This window comes from Bufo bufo, chromosome 1 (assembly GCF_905171765.1).
Source record: "Bufo bufo chromosome 1, aBufBuf1.1, whole genome shotgun sequence".
Classification (NCBI taxonomy): Eukaryota; Metazoa; Chordata; class Amphibia; order Anura; family Bufonidae; genus Bufo; species Bufo bufo.
This window is the reverse complement of record NC_053389.1, coordinates 425,002,963-425,024,775: the sequence shown is the minus strand read 5'-3', so window position 1 is coordinate 425,024,775 and position 21,813 is coordinate 425,002,963.

Below are 21,813 nucleotides of genomic sequence, written 5' to 3'. Positions count from 1 at the left end.
TGGTGGTGTTAGTGGACCCTGGTGCTGGGAGAGGACGTGGCCGTTCTGCCACAGCCACACTTCCTAGTGTACCAACTACCTCAGGTCCCAGTAGCCGCCAGAATTTACAGCCATATTTGGTGGGACCCAATGCCGTTCTAAGGATGGTAAGGCCTGAGCAGGTACAGGCATTAGTCAATTATCTCCCACCCAGTCTTCTGCAGAAAGCGCACAGATGGCGCATGAAAACCAAGCCCATCAGTCTGTTACATCACCCCCATGCATATCAGGGAAACTGTCTGAGCCTCAAGTTATGCAGCAGTCTCTTATGCTGTTTGAAGACTCTGCTGGCAGGGTTTCCCAAGGGCATCCACCTAGCCCTTCCCCAGGGGTGGAAGAGATAGAATGCACTAACGCACAACCACTTATGTTTCCTGATGATGAGGACATGGGAATACCAACTCAGCACGTCTCTGATGATGACGAAACACAGGTGCCAACTGCTGCGTCTTTCTGCAGTGTGCAGACTGAACAGGAGGTCAGGGATCAAGACTGGGTGGAAGACGATTCAGGGGACGATAAGGTCCTAGACCCCACATGGAATGAAGGTCGTGCCACTGACTTTCACAGTTCGGAGGAAGAGGCAGTGGTGAGACCGAGCCAACAGCGTAGCAAAAGACAAAGAGGGAGCAGTGGGCAAAAGCAGAACACCCGCCGCCAAGAGACTCCGCCTGCTACTGACCGCCGCCATCTGGGACCGAGCACCCCAAAGGCAGCTTCAAGGAGTTCCCTGGCATGGCACTTCTTCAAACAATGTGCTGACGACAAGACCCGAGTGGTTTGCACACTGTGCCATCAGAGCCTGAAGCGAGGCATTAACGTTCTGAACCTTAGCACAACCTGCATGACCAGGCACCTGCATGCAAAGCAAGAACTGCAGTGGAGTAAACACCTTAAAAACAAGGAAGTCACTCAGGCTCCCCCTGCTACCTCTTCTGCTGCTGCCGCCTCGGCCTCTTCTGCTGCTGCCACCGCCTCGGCCTCTTCCTCCGCCTCTGGAGGAACGTTGGCACCTGCCGCCCAGCAAACATGGGATGTACCACCAACACCACCACCTGCGTCACCAAGCATCTCAACCATGTCACACGGCAGCGTTCAGCTCTCCATCTCACAAACATTTGAGAGAAAGCGTAAATTCCCACCTAGCCACCCTCGATCCCTGGCCCTGAATGCCAGCATTTCTAAACTACTGGCCTATGAAATGCTGTCATTTAGGCTGGTGGACACAGACAGCTTCAAACAGCTCATGTCGCTTGCTGTCCCACAGTATGTTGTTCCCAGCCGGCACTACTTCTCCAAGAGAGCCGTGCCTTCCCTGCACAACCAAGTATCCGATAAAATCAAGTGTGCACTGCGCAACGCCATCTGTGGCAAGGTCCACCTAACCACAGATACGTGGACCAGTAAGCACGGCCAGGGACGCTATATCTCCCTAACTGCACACTGGGTAAATGTAGTGGCGGCTGGGCCCCAGGCGGAGAGTTGTTTGGCGCACGTCCTTCCGCCGCCAAGGATTGCAGGGCAACATTCTTTACCTCCTGTCTCCTCCTCCTCCTACTCAGCTTCCTCCTCCTCTTCTTCCACCTGCTCATCCAGTCAGCCACACACCTTCACCACCAACTTCAGCACAGCCCGGGGTAAACGTCAGCAGGCCGTTCTGAAACTCATATGTTTGGGGGACAGGCCCCACACCGCCCAGGAGTTGTGGCGGGGTATAGAACAACAGACCGACGAGTGGTTGCTGCCGGTGAGCCTCAAGCCTGGCCTGGTGGTGTGCGATAATGGGCGAAATCTCGTTGCAGCTCTGGGACTAGCCGGTTTGACGCACATCCCTTGCCTGGCGCATGTGCTGAATTTGGTGGTGCAGAAGTTCATTCACAACTACCCCGACATGTCAGAGCTGCTGCATAAAGTGCGGGCCGTCTGTTTGCGCTTCCGGCGTTCACATCCTACCGCTGCTCGCCTGTCTGCGCTACAGCGTAACTTCGGCCTTCCCGCTCACCGCCTCATATGCGACGTGCCCACCAGGTGGAACTCCACCTTGCACATGCTGGACAGACTGTGCGAGCAGCAGCAGGCCATAGTGGAGTTTCAGCTGCAGCACGCACGGGTCAGTCGCACTGCGGAACAGCACCACTTCACCACCAATGACTGGGCCTCCATGCGAGACCTATGTGCCCTGTTGCGCTGTTTCGAGTACTCCACCAACATGGCCAGTGGCGATGACGCCGTTATCAGCGTTACAATACCACTTCTATGTCTCCTTGAGAAAACACTTAGGGCGATGATGGAAGAGGAGGTGGCCCAGGAGGAGGAAGAGGGGTCATTTTTAGCACTTTCAGGCCAGTCTCTTCGAAGTGACTCAGAGGGAGGTTTTTTGCAACAGCATAGGCCAGGTACAAATGTGGCCAGACAGGGCCCACTACTGGAGGACGAGGAGGACGAGGATGAGGAGGAGGTGGAGGAGGATGAGGATAAAGCAGGTTCACAGCGGGCTGGCACCCAACGCAGCTCGGGCCCATCACTGGTGCGTGGCTGGGGGGAAACGCAGGACGATGACGATACGCCTCCCACAGAGGACAGCTTGTCCTTACCTCTGGGCAGCCTGGCACACATGAGCGACTACATGCTGCAGTGCCTGTGCAACGACAGCAGAGTTGCCCACATTTTAACGTGTGCGGACTACTGGGTTGCCACCCTGCTGGATCCACGGTACAAAGACAATGTGCCCACCTTACTTCATGCACTGGAGCGTGATAGTAAGATGCGCGAGTACAAGCGCACGTTGGTAGACGCGCTACTGAGAGCATTCCCAAATGTCACAGGGGAACAAGTGGAAGCCCAAGGCGAAGGCAGAGGAGGAGCAAGAGGTCGCCAACGCAGCTGTGTCACGGCCAGCTCCTCTGAGGGCAGGGTTAGCATGGCAGAGATGTGGAAAAGTTTTGTCACCACGCCACAGCTAACTGCACCACCACCTGATACGGAACGTGTTAGCAGGAGGCAACATTTCAATAACATGGTGGAACAGTACCTGTGCACACCCCTCCACGTACTGACTGATGGTTCGGCCCCATTCAACTTCTGGGTCTCCAAATTGTCCACGTGGCCAGAGCTAGCCTTTTATGCCTTGGAGGTGCTGGCCTGCCCGGCGGCCAGCGTTTTGTCTGAACATGTATTCAGCACGGCAGGGGGCGTCATTACAGACAAACGCAGCCGCCTGTCTACAGCCAATGTGGACAAGCTGACGTTTTATAAAAATGAACCAGGCATGGATCCCACAGGACCTGTCCATCCCTTGTGCAGATTAGACATTAACTACCTCCCCTTAACAATATATTATTGTACTCCAGGGCACTTCCTCATTCAATCCTATTTTTATTTTCATTTTACTATTATATTGCGGGGCAACCCAAAGTTGAATGAACCTCTCCTCTGTCTGGGTGCCGGGGCCTAAAAATATCTGACAGTGGCCTGTTCCAGTGGTGGGTGACATGAAGCCTGATTCTCTGCTGACATGAAGCCTGAATCTCTGTTATGGGACATCTCTCCTCTGCCTGGGTGCCTGGGCCTAAATATGTAACAGTGGCCTGTTCCAGTGGTGGGTGACGTGAAGCCTGATTCTCTGCTATGACATGAAGACTGATTATCTGCTGACATGAAGCCTGAATCTCTGTTATGGGACCTCTCTCCTCTGCCTGGGTGCCTGGGCCTAAATATGTGACAGTGGCCTGTTCCAGTGGTGGGTGACGTGAAGCCTGATTCTCTGCTATGACATGAAGGCTGATTCTCTGCTGACATGAAGCCTGAATCTCTGTTATGGGACCTCTCTCCTCTGCCTGGGTGCCTGGGCCTAAATATGTGACAGTGGCCTGTTCCAGTGGTGGGTGACGTGAAGCCTGATTCTCTGCTATGACATGAAGACTGATTCTCTGCTGACATGAAGCCTGAATCTCTGTTATGGGACCTCTCTCCTCTGCCTGGGTGCCTGGGCCTAAATATGTGACAGTGGCCTGTTCCAGTGGTGGGTGACGTGAAGCCTGATTCTCTGCTATGACATGAAGACTGATTCTCTGCTGACATGAAGCCAGATTCTCTGTTACGGGACCTCTCTCCTCTGTCTGGCTGTCGGGGCCTAAAAATATCTGACAGTGGCCTGTTCCAGTGTTGGGTGACGTAAAGCATGATTCTCTGCTATGACATGCAGACTGATTCTCTGCTGACATGAAGCCAGATTCTCTGTTACGGGACCTCTCTCCTCTGCCTGGGTGCCTGGGCCTAAATATCTGACAATGGACTGTTCCAGTGTTGGGTGACGTAAAGCATGATTCTCTGCTAGGACATGCAGACTGATTCTCTGCTGACATGAAACCAGATTCTCTGTTACGGGACCTCTCCTCTGCCTGGGTGCCTGGGCCTAAATATGTGACAGTGGCCTGTTCCAGTGGTGGGTGACGTGAAGCCTGATTCTCTGCTATGACATGAAGACTGATTCTCTGCTGACATGAAGCCTGAATCTCTGTTATGGGACCTCTCTCCTCTGCCTGGGTGCCTGGGCCTAAATATGTGACAGTGGCCTGTTCCAGTGGTGGGTGACGTGAAGCCTGATTCTCTGCTATGACATGAAGACTGATTCTCTGCTGACATGAAGCCTGAATCTCTGTTATGGGACCTCTCTCCTCTTCCTGGGTGCCAGGGCCTAAAAATATCTGACAGTGGCCTGTTCCAGTGGTGGGTGACGTGAAGCCTGATTCTCTGCTATGACATGAAGACTGATTCTCTGCTGACATGAAGCCAGATTCTCTGTTACGGGACCTCTCTCCTTTGCCTGGGTGCCTGGGCCTAAATATCTGACAATGGACTGTTCCAGTGTTGGGTGACGTAAAGCATGATTCTCTGCTATGACATGCAGACTGATTCTCTGCTGACATGAAGCCAGATTCTCTGTTACGGGACCTCTCTCCTCTGCCTGGGTGCCGGGGCCTAAATATCTGACAGTGGACTGTTCCAGTGGTGGGTGACGTGAAGCCTGATTCTCTGCTAGGACATGCAGACTGATTCTCTGCTGACATGAAGCCAGATTCTCTGTTACGGGACCTCTCTCCTCTGCCTGGGTGCCTGGGCCTAAATATCTGACAATGGACTGTTCCAGTGTTGGGTGACGTAAAGCATGATTCTCTGCTATGACATGCAGACTGATTCTCTGCTGACATGAAGCCAGATTCTCTGTTACGGGACCTCTCTCCTCTGCCTGGGTGCCTGGGCCTAAATATCTGACAATGGACTGTTCCAGTGTTTGGTGACATAAAGCATGATTCTCTGCTAGGACATGCAGACTGATTCTCTGCTGACATGAAGCCAGATTCTCTGTTACGGGACCTCTCTCCTCTGCCTGGGTGCCTGGGCCTAAATATCTGACAATGGACTGTTCCAGTGTTGGGTGACGTAAAGCCTGATTCTCTGCTATGACATGCAGACTGATTCTCTGCTGACATGAAGCCAGATTCTCTGTTACGGGACCTCTCTCCTCTGCCTGGGTGCCTGGGCCTAAATATCTGACAATGGACTGTTCCAATGTTGGGTGACGTAAAGCATTATTCTCTGCTATGACATGCAGACTGATTCTCTGCTGACATGAAGACAGATTCTCTGTTACGGGACCTCTTTCCTCTGCCTGGGTGTCGGGGCCTAAATATATGACAATCGACTGTTACAGTGGTGGGTGACGTGAAGCCAGATTCTCTGCTATGGCATGAAGAGACTGATTCTCTGCTGACGTGAAGCCAGATTCTCTGCTATGGGACCTCTCTCCAATTGATATTGGTTAATTTTTATTTATTTTATTTTTATTTTTATTCATTTCCCTATCCACATTTGTTTGCAGGGGATTTACCTACATGTTGCTGCCTTTTGCAGCCCTCTAGCTCTTTCCTGGGCTGTTTTACAGCCTTTTTAGTGCCAAAAAGTTCGGGTCCCCATTGACTTCAATGGGGTTCGGGTTCGGGACGAAGTTCGGGTCGGGTTTGGATACAGAACCCGAATATTTCCGGGAAGTTCGGCCGAACTTCTCGAACCCGAACATCCAGGTGTTCGCTCAACTCTATTCCTGATGATACAGAATCACTATATGAACACAGTCTACTGCTAACACTGTAGAGAGGCATAACTTCAAGCTCTTGGGCTCCAATGCCAGATTTGTAACAGTGCCCCCTACCTACCATTTACCTACCCCCCTACCTACTATGTTTATAATACTGGTGTCTTCTAATGTAGCATGGTGCCTTTGGGCCCCCTCAGGCACCAGGGCCCGAGTGCAGTTGAATCCTCCTATGGCTATGCCCCGGACACTACAAACAAAAACCTTTGTCTTGTTTAAAGCAAATTGTGAGGAAATAATAACTGTATTCCTGCATTGCTCTAGATAGAAAATAATGGTAGCTGTAACAACAGGGATCCAGTGGACACGGATCTGTAATATGGTGCATGAAGTCTAATAGCAGGAACCTTAAAACAGAATATAGGTGCTTAATTTTTGTTAGCAAATATGGACAACATTCCTGGGATCTGCCCACAATCTACTAATAACCTAATAATAGTAAGAATATTGTCCTTGTTATAATTATTGGAATTCTCTTCTTTCACCATTTACAAGTGTGTCTCATTTATGGTCTTCCTGCTTGATTCCCACCACTGAAGACAGTGATGCAGATAAATAAAGTTCTCTTACACGCTACATTGATGTCTGTTTACCTGCCTCAATGTGACAGCTTTACAATGTATCTGCACCCTGGTATCCACTGAGGATGGACACAAATATTTAGTTGGCATTTCTTACCGCAGGGCTGGATTAGGTCTTAGAATAACATGACCATGGCATTGGGGAATGTTCTCATCTCTGTATCTGGGAGGAAATATGTAGGTCATCCGAAAATGAACAAATGTCCAACATTGATGATAACAACAAAATATGTGGACAATGGAATATGTGTAATGTGCTTAGCAGCTGGTCAGCACAGTACTGACAATTGCAGACCATGGTGCTCTGACTTTTGCCAATGATTTAGATTGAAACTATTTTCCTTACTGTATTATTTATTTTAGCTTGAAGGGGTTTTCCAGTGTTTTAGGCTAGTTGTACACTACCATCAGAGATCCACCAGACCTCTGCACACTCCGGCATTGGTGGAGGCTTGTAAGGCTCCGACCAGCCCCTTCACTATAATGCGGACCAGCCTGCTGGATCTATGATGTTACTGTGCAACTACCCTCCTTATATTAGGCCAGAAATATGCAATGTCAATGCTCAAACGGCATATTACAGCCAGATTCCCCCTTGCCCCTCTCCACACTTCTGGAAGGCCATGAACAAGTTCTGGGAGGACCAAAATATTGGTCAAGATTAATGTATAGTATTTCCTTGATGTATATTGGGAAGAAATTCCTACCACTAGTCACCTGCTTCAAGACAGCCAACCAGAATTATTGGCTTTGTCTGGTACTTTAGCTAAGCCTGTTCAAGAGAATGGGACTGAGCTATTAGCAGTGTTCCTGTTAAGCTGCACGGTTGCGCGGCTGCTCAGCTTCTAAACTCTCCCCGTTCAGTCAGAATGACTGCCCTCTCAGCTGTAGAGTGGTCAATGCAGGAGGATTATCTGTCCTGAGATCTCTGCTGCCACAATACAATAATGGTACTTTAGAGTCCAGAGGACAGTTACCTGCTGCTTCTGCAGAGAACTGAAAAAACGCTCCTCCTGCACGGACTACTGCCACCAATTAGGACTAGGTAGGGAGGAGAAATGGAGCTAAGAAGGGACAGTGTACTTTCCTTAATGTTCCTCAGGTTCAGACCGCCCACCCCAGTGGTGGTGCTGCTCAATGGCAGATTACAATATGGGCTTTTGGCTTGATGCCCAGATTCCCAGCGAGGAATATTACTTTCAACAGTATCTGTGGCCGCAGGATGCAGATACAGTTGAAACCTATAACAGAGCAGGAAGCCATAGGCTCTTTGCTCTGCTATGTTATCACTTGAAGAATTGCCATCTGGCACAGCCTACACATCTTGGTGGCTCTGCAGGTAACAATGAGGGCTTCATGCTGCAGGTCCTCAATAGGCCAGTCAGCTTCTATGTGTGTTGGAAGGATAAAGTGGTGATAGTGGTGGGACAGGCTATGGCTAGCCCACTGACTCCTAACTGCTACCCTGTTTCCCCGAAAATAAGACAGTGTCTTATATTAATTTTTGCTCCCAAAGATTCGCTAGGTCTTATTTTCAGGGGATGTCTTATTTTTCCATGAAGAAAAATACGGTACACATTTATTGTTGAACAAAAAAAAAGGAAATCAGGGTGGGGAGGGGGATCACTTAAAATTGCACAGGGTGATCAGAGAAGGGAATCAAAATGACACAGGGATATCAGGGTGGGGAGGGGGATCACTTAAAATGACACAGGGGGATCAGAAGGGGGAATCAAAATGGTACAGGAGAATCAGAGGGGGGGGATTACTATAGCATTTTAGTACCCCCTTCTGATCCTCCTGTGTCATTTTGATTCCCCCCTCTGATCCCCCTGTGTCATTTTAAATGATCCCGCTCCCCACCCTGATCACCCTGTGTCATTTTGATTCCCCCCTCTGATCACCCTGTGTCATTTTAATTACCGTTTTTAGTCTCCCCCCCCCATCTTCACCAGACATCCCACACCTTCCATCAGATATTCCCCCCCCCCCTACCTGTCACCCCGTCCCCTGTGTGTCTGTGCCAGCCAAGTTGTGAGACTCCATCAGGGAAGAGCGAGCAGCGGGCGGAAGAAGGCGGCAGCTTGTCCTGGCGGCAGCGGGCGGCCAATCAGTGAGCTCCTTACATTCTGGGGTGGCTTGCTTTATAATCGGGGAGGCATTATGTCCGGCCGATGCTTTATAATCGGGGAGTCATTATGTTCGGCGGATGCTTTATAATCGGGGAGGCATTACGGTATGTTCAGCGGATGCTTTATAATCGGGGAGGCATTACGGTATGTTCGGCCGATGCTTTATAATCGGGGAGGCCTTATTTTCGGGGGATGCTTTATTATCGGGGAGGCCTTATTTTCGGGGGGATGCCTTATATTACAGCGATAGGCAAAACTAGAGGTAGGTCTTATTTTCGGGGGATGTCTTATTTTCGGAGAAACACGGTATCTAGTGGGACAGACATGTCAGACTTAGGACAAGGTGCTTTGTCTAAACCACTGAAAAGAAGCGGCCTGCAAGACATGACATCAAGAGTCTCATAACCCTTGTAATTCACTAACTTCCTGCCCTGCAGCCTGACCAGACCCACCTACCAGGAGGAAGGATCTCTGCTTCTGTGCTTCAATCTGTCATCCTCCTTTTCTGAAAGTACTATCTACGACATTACTCACTGTGTATTATCTGTGGTGTTACATAGGACTGCATGTAACATCTACTACATTATCTGTGCTCAGAGAGTTAACACTGTGTTATCTGTGATGTTACATAGGACTGCATGTAAAATCTACTACATTTTCTGTACTCAGAGAGTTATCATTGTGTTATTTGAGGTGTAAGATAGGACTGCAGGTAAAATCTACATTATCTGTATTCAAAGTATTATCACTGTGTTATCTGTGGTGTTACATAGGAATGCAGGTAACATCTACTACATTATCTGTACTCAGAGAGTTATCACAGTGTTATCTGTGGTGTTACATAGGACTGCAGGAGACATCTACTACATTATCTGCACTCAGTTATCACTGTGTTATCTGTGATGTTACATAGGACTGCAGGTGACATCTACTACATTATCTGCACTCAGATAGTTATCACTAGAGTTGAGCGAATCGGATCCAACAAAGTGAAATTTGATCCGAATTTCAGGATAAATTCGATTTGCAGCGAAGCCGAATTTCCTTGTGCATTGTGGTAGCGAATCGATTTAATCTGAAATAGTGTAAAAAAATGTATGCACCATATCTTTATTCTCTGGGTAAGTCCTTATGCACACGACCATTGTGTGCACCCGTGGCCGTTGAAAACTCTGAAAATGCACCGTTTGTCATCCGCCTCCGTGATCCGTGTATCCTGTCCGTCAAAAAAATAGGACCTGTCCTATTTTTTTGACGGACAACGGTTCACGGACCCATTCAAGTCAATGGGTCCATGAAAAAACGCGGATGCACACAAGATTGGCATCCGTGTCCGTGATCCGCGTCCGTAGGCTACTTTCATACAGACGCATCCGTCTGAAAACTCAAATCCGACAGTATATTCTAACACAGAGGCGTTCCCATAGTGATGGGGACGCTTCTAGTTAGAATATACTACGAACTGTGTACATGACTGCCCCCTGCTGCCTGGCAGCACCCGATCTCTTACAGGGGGCTGTGATCCGCACAAGTAACCCCTCAGGTGCCGCACCTGAAGGGGTTAATTGTGCGGATCACAGCCCCCTGTAAGGCCCCCCTCCCTTCCTTTATTGTATTATCATTGGTAGCCAGTGTGCGGCCCCCCCGGCAATATTGGAAGCATCATACTTACCTGCTGCTCTGTCTGTGACCGGCCGGGAGCTCCTCCTACTGGTAAGTGACAGATCATTAAGCAATGAGCCGCACAGACCTGTCACTTACCAGTAGGAGGAGCTCCCGGCCGGTCACAGACAGCGCAGCAGGTAAGTATGATGCTTCTAATATTGCTAAGTAACCATGGCAACCAGGACTGCAGTAGCGTCCTGGTTGCCATGGTTACCGATCGGAGCCCCAGCGATTAAACTGGGACTCCGATCGGAACTCTCCGCTGCCACCAATGATCGGGTGGGGGAGAGGGGAGGCCGCACACTGGCCACCAATGATATTAATACAATAGAGGGGGGGGCGGGGGGGCGCACACTGGCCACCATTGATAATACAATAGAGGGAGGGGGGCCGGGGGGGCCGCACACTGGCCACCAATGATAATACAATAGAGGGAGGGAGGGGGGGCCGGGGGGGGGGGCGCACACTGGCCACCAATCTTATTCAAACTGGGGAGGGAGGGGGGTCTGCCCCCTGCTGCCTGGCAGCCCCTGATCTCTTACAGGGGGCTATGATACACACAATTAACCCCTTCAGGTGCGGCACCTGAGGGGTTAATTGTGCTGATCACAGCCCCCTGTAAGAGATCGGGTGCTGCCAGGCAGCAGGGGGCAGTCATGTACACAGTTCGTAGTATATTCTAACTAGAAGCGTCCCCATCACCATGGGAACGCCTCTGTGTTAGAATATACTGTCGGATATGAGTTTTCACGATGTAACTCAAATCCGATGGTATATTCTAACATAGAGGTGTTCCCATAGTGATGGGGACGCTTCAAGTTAAAATATACCATCGGATTGGAGAAAACTCTGATCCTATGGTATATTAACTCCTGAAATTTACATTGAAAGTCAATGGGGGACGGATCCGTTTGCAATTGCACCATATTGTGTCAACGTCAAACGGATCCGTCCACATTGACTTGCATTGTAAATCAGGACGGATCCGTTTGGCTCCGCACGGCCAGGCGGACACCAAAATGACTTTTTTTTCATGTCCGTGGATCCTCGAAAAATCAAGGAAGACCCACAGACGAAAAAAACGGTCACGGATCACGGACCAACGGAACCCCGTTTTGCGGACCGTGAAAAAATACTGTCGTGTGCATGAGGCCTATGTACGATTACAGCGATACCAAATACATGTAGTTTTTTTGCATTTTACTAATTTTTGTGCAAAAAAAAAAATCATACTTACCTCCTCCATTTGCTCACGACGGGTCGGCCGCCGGCATCTTGATTGAAGATCTCAGCCAAAATCCTGTGCTTGGTGACGTATGACGTCATCTTGGGTCGCGCGAGATTTCGTGCCAGATCTTCAAGCAAAATGGGGGCAGCTGGCCTGTCGGAAGCAAATGGAGTATGATTTAATTGTTTATTTCTGTTCATTTTACACGGTTTTTACTCTCAGGTGCCGCGATCATGCACAAACGCGGCATCTGAGGGGTACAATGATGGGGTGCGGGGCTATCGCAGCCAAATCGAATTTTCCAAAACTTTGCTCATATCTAGCTATCTGTGTTGTGGTATTACATAGGACAGGAGGTAACATCTACTACATTATCTGTACTCACAGAGTTATTACTGTGTTATTTATGTTGTTACATAGAACTGCAGGTGACATCTACTATATTATCTATCCTCAGAGAGTTATCATTGTGTTATTTGTAGTGTTACATAGGACTGTAGGTAACATTTACTACATAATCTGTCCTCAGAGAGTTATTACTGTGTTATTTGCAGTGTTACATAGGACTGCAGGTAAGACTTTTATGGCATATCCACAGTAGTCCAATTTTCCCATAGAAGTAAATTGAGAGATCCACACATGTGGAGCCATCCCTCCATACACTGCAGTAGGCAAATTAAGCCCTGTTCTCGAGATAAAGTCAGCATCTATCTGATTTTTTATTTTTTTGGGCATATCCACAGAAAACATAGAGATGGGATTATCCCTTTATGAAGAAGACGTGAATTATTTAAAAAGCAATAAGGATACTTTCCCACTAGCGTTTTTGTTTTCCTGTATTGAGTTCCGTCCTAGGAGCTCAATACTGGAAAAAAACTGATCAGTTTTATCCTAATGCATTCTGAATGGAGAGAATTCCGTTCAGGATGCATCAGGATGCATCAGTTCAGTCCCTTTTACGTTTTTTGGACGGAGAAAATATCGCATCATGCTGCAGTTTTATCTCCGGCCAAAAATACTAAACACTTGCCGGAATGCCGGATCTGGCATTAATTTACATTGAAGTGTATTAGTGCCGGATTTGGCATTAAGTGTTCCAGCAAAACTGATCCGGCTTTTCAGTCTGCGCATGCGCAGACCTTTAAAAATGCAAAAGAAAATTAATACAGGATCCGTTTTTCCGGATGACACCGGAGAGATGGATCCGGTATTGCAATGCATTTGTCAGATGGATCTACATCCGGATCCGTCTGACAAATGCCATCAGTTTGCGTCCGGATTGCCTGATCCGGCAGGCAGTTCCGGCGACGGAACTGCCTGCCGGAATCCTCTGCTGCAAGTGTGAAAGTACCCTAACACTTATCAGCATTGCTTGATTCTTTGCCTTGTGATTCCTAATGATTGTCCCGCGAGACTTCGCAAAGTAATAACTTCAGCTCATAGGAGCCAATACATTCTAACACTGTACTGATTGCTCGCTCCGTAGAGTATTTTAACAAAGTTTTATGTGAATCAACTCAGGATGTTTCATCTGAAGTCGATTCGCTTATCCCTAATTCCTGTTTTGTTTTTTGCCGTATGATCCCGAAATATTTTGCCCATGTTTACTGCTTGATACTGTTGGTTATCATGTTGCTCCTACCTGGTCAATTTAACTCTACTTCTACTAGTCCATTCTGTTTTGTTTTTACCAAACAGGACAGGTTCGATTACCATATTCTCTGTCTTAAGAGACCATTTGCAGAGCCCTTAACTGCAAATTTAATTAAGTAAAGTCAATGCCTCCTTGTAGGGTTGTTGGTGCTGTTGTCTAGGTCATTCCTATGTTTGCCTTGGGATCATCAGATCAGTAATGTTTGTTCTCTGAAACTCGCCTGCCTTTTAAGGGGATCCCATCCCACCTCATCCCTAACCTCACCACAGTGTTTATCCCAGCCCCTAACTCATCTCTTCAACCTATCACTAACCTCTGGTGTCTTCCCCTCTGGTTTTAAACATGCTACCATTACACCCATCCTCAAAAAGCCTTCCTTTAACCCATCTTCTTTGTCCAGTTATTGCCTCATATCACTTCTTCTATATGCCTCAAAGCTACTTCATCAACATGTCCATTCAGAACTGTCCTCTCATCTCTCCTCCTGCTCCCTCTTTGACTGGCTACAATCTGGCTTCCGACCCCACCACTCAACTGAGACTGCCCTCACCAAAGTCATCAATGACCTACTAACAGCCAAAACCAAAAAACATTACCTGTCCTCCTTTTCCTTGACCTGTTCTCTGCCTTTGAAACTGTCGACCACTCCCTTCTGTTACAAACTCTCTCATCTCTTGGCATCACTGTCCTGGCCCTCTCCTGGATCACATCATACCTCACAGAGTGGACATTTAGCGTCTCCCACTTTCACACCACCTCCTCGTCTCATTCCCTCTCTGTTGGTGTCCCGCAAGGCTCTGTCCTAGGACCTCTGCTCTTCTCTATCTACACTTTCGGCCTGGGCCCATGGCTTTCAGTATCACTTTTATGGTGACGACACAAATCTACCTCTCTGGTCCAGACATCACCACCTTACTATCCAGAATCCCACAATGCCTATCTTCCATATCCTCCTTCTTCTCCTCTTGCTTTCTAAAACTTAACATGGATAAAACAGAATTCATCATCTTTCCTCCATCTTGCTCAACTTCCCCATCAGACCTATCTATCACAATCAATGGCTGCACACTTTCCCCGGTCAACCAAGTCCACTGCCTTGGAGTGACCTTGGATTCTGCCCTCTCCTTCCGACCGCACATCCAAACCCTTTCCACCACCTGCCCCCTCAAACTTAAAAACATCTCCTGCATCTGCGCTTTCCTCAACTTTGAGTCTGCGAAAATGCTTGTACACGCCCTCATCATCTCCCGCCTAGACTACTGCAACATCCTCCTCTGTGGCCTTCCATCTAGCAATCTCTCACCCCTCCAATCTATCCTCAACTCTGCTGCCCGACTAATCCACCTCTCACCTGGTTACTCCTCTGCCTCCTCCCTCTGCCAATCCCTCCGCCTCCTCCCTCTGCCAATCCCTTCCATTGCCCAGCGAATTCAGTTCAAAATACTAACAAATACATACAAGGCTGTCCACAACCTGTCCCCTCACTACATCTCTAAGCTACTTTTCCTATACATCCCCACACGCAATCTCTGATCCTCACAAGACCTCCTTCTCTCTTCTTATCACCTCTTCCCACAATCGCCTCCAAGATTTCTCCCGTGCATCCCCATTCTCTGGAACTCGCTACCCCAACCATATCAGACTCTCACCTACAGTGGAATCCGGTATATGGTTTCCATGGGCAAGGCCAGCACACCGTTCTTTAAACATTCATCACTTCTCTGCGTTTCCTTAAATGTTTGCTCATTTCTTTTGATTAACTGTAGGCGGTCCTGCAAAGTATTGACTCAGGGGGGCTGAATACAAATGCACGCCACACTTTCCAGATTTTTATTTAAACATTTTTTAAAACCATGTAACATTTTCTTTTCACTTCACACAAACTGGATACAATGGGCCAGATGTATCATTACTCTGACAGCTCACTCCACTTTCACATATGGCTAAAGTCAGTTTTAGCCAAGTCAGATTTATGATCGGCCCTTTAAGACTATAATAAATGTGGTTTGACGGTAGCAGTTTATCCGTCAGTAAGCAGCTTTACAAAAGTCGCACATCTTAATGAAAAAGTCGCACGTTTTTATGAAAAAGTCGCATGTTCTATTAAAAAGTCTCATAAGATAAGCATGGTCCTCGCTGGAGTGAAATTGGGACTTTTTTGCGACTTTTTTGCGACTTTTTTAAAAGGTCGCTATAGTAAATTTGACTTGCCAATCATTTGCATAAGCCAAAACGCCCATTTTCTCAAAACTGGAGTGCTTAGCGCTTGCCTTCAAAAAGTCGCAAAAAAGTCGCAAAATCTTGATTTGCGCATTTTTTTGCGACTTTTTGACTCCACAAAAGTGACTTAGCCTAATGATATATCTGGCCCATTGTGTTGGTCTACCACATAATATCTCAATTAAAAACAAACAAACATAAATGGCCTTAATAAACTACTTAAAATAAAAAGTTATGCACAGTTTAATGTACTTTATTAAAAATGTGCATCTTTTTGTAATTTAAGTTTACTCTAATTCCAAGTCCCAGAAATGTAATATAAAAACTGAAATTATGTCTTGGTCACAATATAAGGAGGACGAGTCTCTTTTTTCAGTGAGCCGCTTCTCGGTGAGCTCTCGTCTTCTCCATGAGCTGCTCTTTAAAGTGTTCTGCGCATGCTCCGGAATAGTCTTTTCACTAGCCTAGATGCACTTAATACTGTACATTTTCAGCCATGTCCATAGATGTCTTTGGGCTCCAAAAACTTAAAAGGAGCACACAGAAATCAGTGGCAATCCAAGCATATGTAATCTGGTTACTCTGGACTCTGTTCATGTAAGCATGCAATAAAACAAGCCGATCTAGACCCAGGTCTGCATTGTGCCTCTAGGAAGCCTATATGCAAAATAGCCCATTTAAGTTTATGGTAAAACCCATTTAAAATGAGTGACATACCATATGCTAGCTTGCTCTAGTCTAGTGAGTTATCAGTGTATTCTGGGATCTGTAGTCCTATGACCTTTCATTGCTATGCTTTGAAGTTTGTTGCTGAGTTTTTTTAGTTTTTTTTATGGCTGTTTTGCAGGATTGTATTTCAGAGCAGGGTCAGTTCAGAATAGCATGTTCACTGTGATTAATTTGCTCTCTACGTGTACAACATGTCATCTTCCATGCACCCTATTGCTGGACTTACATCTCCTCCATGACTATCAAGATTCAGTTCCTGTCATGTATCAATGATTTTATTTCAGTACATTGGTATCTGCAGTGTTAATGCATTCATATATTCTTGCGACCAAGTCCTGGGGGTATCTGACTACCAAGAGACAGTGCAGTACTTGTGACTGCTATATGTGTAGTCCAGTTCTGTGGTCTTGTGAACAAATGGCATTATTACATTTGTATTATTTGCGGCTATTATAATGTGTGAGGACTACAGATGAGTGAATTTCCCCAAATTTGCTTTGGGGTGGGTTGGACAAATTAGCCATCAGATTCGATTCAGTCTGAATAAATTTGACCCAAAGCAAAAGTGACCTGATTGCCCCAAAAAGTCTTGTATGACACTGTATCCAACTCCTTTTCTTAGCTCTTTAATGACAAGCCAAGATTAGTCATATCAAAGTGACAGTGACATATATGGCTGGTAGCCAGTGGTGACAAACAGTCTGATTCAATTCATACTTAAATTTTTTTTTTTATAAAAAAAATTGTTCCAAAAATGATCCCTTTTTGGTGGCAGATGCCTTCTTCTCTTCTGATCTGTAACACTGTGGCCGCCATTTTGAGCAATTCTTGTGGGACGAATCACAAACGTTTTGGATTCACTGAAATTAGAATTTTTGGGGAAATGCATAACAAATTTGATTTGTGTAGATTCTATTCACTCATCTCTAGTGAGGACATAACAGACCCTCCAGCTATTAGTGAAAGATATAGAACATTGTTAGGTTGTCAGACTGAGTATCAATGCTCATCAATGCTTGAGCCATTGCTCAAATAAAATACTGGGCCCCAAAGATCCAGCAGAAGACAACCTCACCTGTCTCTATGATTTATTTAGAATGGGTTCACTTACCTTATTAATTATATATCCTGTCAGTGCAACAACATTTATGATACAATTAATAGGGTAAAATACACGTGTGCTGTATAGATGGAGCATGAACTCTGTGAATAATTCCCTCTGGTGGGCCCAATGAGCCCCAGTCTGACACTGTCCCTCAGACAGTCCTGGCCTATACCTGAAGAATCCTAAAAGTTTCTAACTAGAACTTGGGTTGTTATATCTTTGTGGTCCCATTACTATGTCATTTTCTTTGCTTAGTCTTTATATATTTAGATGTTTCCCAAAATATAAACTGATCCTAAGTGTTATCTTGAATAGCAACAAATTTAATCAAGCATAATTTCTGTTAGTTTCCTCAACAGTACAATCATGGGACATTGACTGACAGCTTTAGCACATGGAACTGAGTTTGCATTCCGAGATAAAAAAGCTTGGGATTTTTGGAGCCTGATACTACGACTATTGTTTGCTAAACCTCCTGGTCAAGTGGTGTCACTGACCATGTGTGATATATTCACCCAATACCACCGGGTACATGAAGGTTACAAACAAAATCCACCGTGCATGTGATTTGTGTTACGCATTCATGTATATTGCCTAACACACTATTCATACAGACTACTTTCTGTCACACTGTCATTTATTTAATTGATAAACACTTTATTAACCTGTACCTTGCTGTTGACCATGTATGTGCATAATTTTAAAAGGGCTTGTCTCAATTCAGCAAATGGCATTCTCAATGTAGACAAAGGCACTTACTAATGTATTGTGATTGTCCATATTTCCTCCTTTGCTGGCTGGATTCATTTTTCCATCGCATTATACACTGCTCGTTTCCAGGGGATACAGCCAAGCAGCGGTGGCTGTGCTTGCACACTATGGGAAAAAGCGCCGTCCAGGCCACCTCATATCTGCATTGCAACACCTGGAAATTAGCAGGTATGGTATAATGTGATGGAAAAATGAATCAAGGACATATGGAGAATAATAGTACATTAGTAAGTGCCTTGTATTAAAGGGAGTCTTTCACCTAAAATCACCATTATAGGATCTCCATTACATTCCCCATATTAGAATGCTACCTTCCATATTGCTGTCCATTGCCCATTTTCTCAGAAAAACTCTTTTATTCAATATGTTAATTCGTTTCTGAAGGTGCCCAGGGGCGGCGTTCATGCGGCCGTTGCCACGGCCCCTCGGCGCTTTTCAGACGAAACCCCTCCCCTTTCACCCCTCTGGCCCGCCCTAGGTTCTTCGGATTACGTCCTCCTCTTAGTGAGAAATCCAGCGCCAGCGCCGTTCAACAGATTCGCCGTGCCTGCGCACTTCATTCCCCTTTATGGGCAGAGGCACAAGGCCAGCTCGATCGGGATGTCACACATGTGCACAGTTCTCTCCATTAGATATTCTACATTTTTCTAACCAGCACCTGGATCTGAACACATTTGTAATTGCATGTAATATTTTTTTTTTTATAGCCACTGAGTTATTCAATAAAATGTATCTGTATAGCGCCACCTGCTGTTTGTTCTATTTCTTATTTCCTTGTCCGGCACACTGAGATGGCCGCACATGCTCAGTTTCATCCTTCAGCTGCCTCCTGAGCTGTGATAGGGAGAGCATGGACACGCCCCCTTAGCTGCAACAGAAAAGACACACCCCCTGAGCTGTCAGCTTGATATAAATCTAGCAGAGCAATGAATGGGGAGATCTCTGGATCCATTAGAGGTACAGGGCTGGTTCTAGCTTTGTTAGAAGGAGATTGTCACATACTATATGATGTATGATTTAAATTTTTTACATTAATCATGGGATAACCCCTTTAACTTTTGAGTTACAGAAACAGCTGCACACTCTTGTAGAGGGTGAGGAATGGTTGCCCTCTTTTGGGTTACTTCAGAGGAAACTTAGTATATTTTACATAAAGATGTCATAGCTTAGAGTTACCTATAAAATAAAAACAGAAACAGTGCTATTAAAGTGATTTTCCCATCTCAGACCTTAATGGTATATCCAGATGATCCCCCAAAACCTTTGCTCCATACATAGATGGCAAAGGTGGGACCAGCATGTTTCAGACATAGGCTGTTAATTTGCCAAAAATATCTACAATTTATTTTTCTTGCTTATATAGCGCTGGCATATACTCACAACTCTTTACAGACATTGTCATCACTCACTGTCCTCAGTGGGGCTCGCAATCTAGATTACTTATCAGTATGTCTTTTGGTGTGGGGGATGGAACCAGAATACCTGCGGAAAGTCCACACAAACACAGGGAGAACATACAGTTTCAGCACAGATATTGCCCTTACTTGGATTCAAACCCAGAACCCCAGCTAACCACTGAGCCATAATGCTGCCCAGAGATGGGCATAGCTCTTTAATTTCATGCTGTTTATAAATAGGTTGACCAGAAAGGTCCCATTGACACTTGAGGTAAACCACAGTGGGTCATTTGTGTATGAAGGGTAGACCACAAATCTCTGGAGAAAGTCTGGAGAGTCCAAAAATCTCTGTGATTTATGTTTGTCAAGTAAAGAGAATAGCCTTGACTTCACAAGATTACTCTTGGTGGACTTGCAGAAGAGGATAGGAGGTAGAGTATGACCACTCTCTAACACAATAAAATACCACATACTATGTACAGCTTTTATGATCCTTGTATAATGATTTGACATTGACAACACTATGCTTATTAGTGCTGTGACATTATCGTGGTTCTGTGACATTTCATTGTGGTGACATCTAGTGTTGAGCGAATTGAGATTTGAATCATAGATCCGAAGTCGATTTGGTCAAACACCGATTTTAATGCTCTCTCCGTACAGCATTAAAATGTATTAGCTTCGTGGAGCCAAACTTCGTTTCACCCGAAGTCGCGTGTGACTTCGGTGGATGAATTTGGTATTCATTTCTGCATCTATAAAATTAGAAGTCAGGTTTAGTACTGGCTGGTACTTCGGTACCAAACCCAACTTCGGATTGCTAATTTGAAATGTTTTTAAAGATGCAGAAACTAATACTGAATTCATTCACCAAAGTTTCACGCAACTTCGGGTGGTACAAATTTTGCCTACACGGAGGCAATACATTTTAATGATGTATGGAGACAGGTCTCCAGACAGCATTAAAACTGAAGTGTTTGAATGAATCAACTTCGGATCTAGGATCCGAAGCTTGATTTGCTGAAGCCTAGTGACATCATATACCTGTTCTGTGAAATCAATGTTAATATTCTTCAGTACTGTGACATCACCATATGTGGTAAGCGTTTCTGTGCTGTGAAATCCCGGTATTTATATCCTGTACTGTCATAGCACTGTTTATCATGTGTGTACTGTGCCATCCCTGTGTTTTTCATCCCTCCGCGGTGACGCCACTGAGTTTATCATCCCTGTACTGTGATGTCATTGTGTTTATTATCGCTGTACTATGACAGCACTGTTTTTCATCCCTCTGCTGTGACATCAGTGTGTTTACCATCCCTGTAATGTCATTGTGTTTATCATCTGGGTACTGTGACAGCCTTGTGTTTTTCATCTGACTGCTGTGACGTCACTGAGTGAATTGTCCCTGTACTGTGATGTCAATGCGTTTATTATCCCTATACTGAGACATCACTATGTTTTTCATCGCTCTTCTGTGACGTCAGTGTGTTTACCATCACTGTGCTGTGACGTCATTGTGTTTATTATCCCTGTACTGTACTTTCACATCACTGCATGTATTATCCCTGTACTGTGAGGTTGCAGATTCCCTCACATTTGACAAGGAGAATAGCGCAGCATGCAGTGCTATTATTTATGTCAAATACCACAGACACTACTATGGAACCTCAACAGACCCCTTTTTAACCCCTTAAGGACACGGCCATATTTCACCTTAAAGACCAGGCCATTTTTTGCAAATCTGGCCAGTGTCACTTTATGTATGAATTAAAAGGCTTTTACTTATCCAGGCCATTCTGAGATTGTTTTTTCGTCACATATTGTACTTCATGACACTGGTAAAATGGAGTAAAAAAAAAAATCACTTTTATTTAAATAAAAAAATACCAAATTTACCAAAAATTTTGAAAAACTTGCAAATTTTCAAGTTTCAATTTCTCTACTTCTATAATACATAGTAATACCTCCAAAAATAGTTATTACTTTACATTCCTCATATGTCTTCTTCATGTTTGGACCATTTTGGGAATGCAAATTTATTTTTTGGGGATGTTACAAGGCTTAGAAGTTTAGAAGCAAATCTTGAAATTTTTCAGAAATTTTCAAAAACCCACTTTTTAAGGACCAGTTCAGGT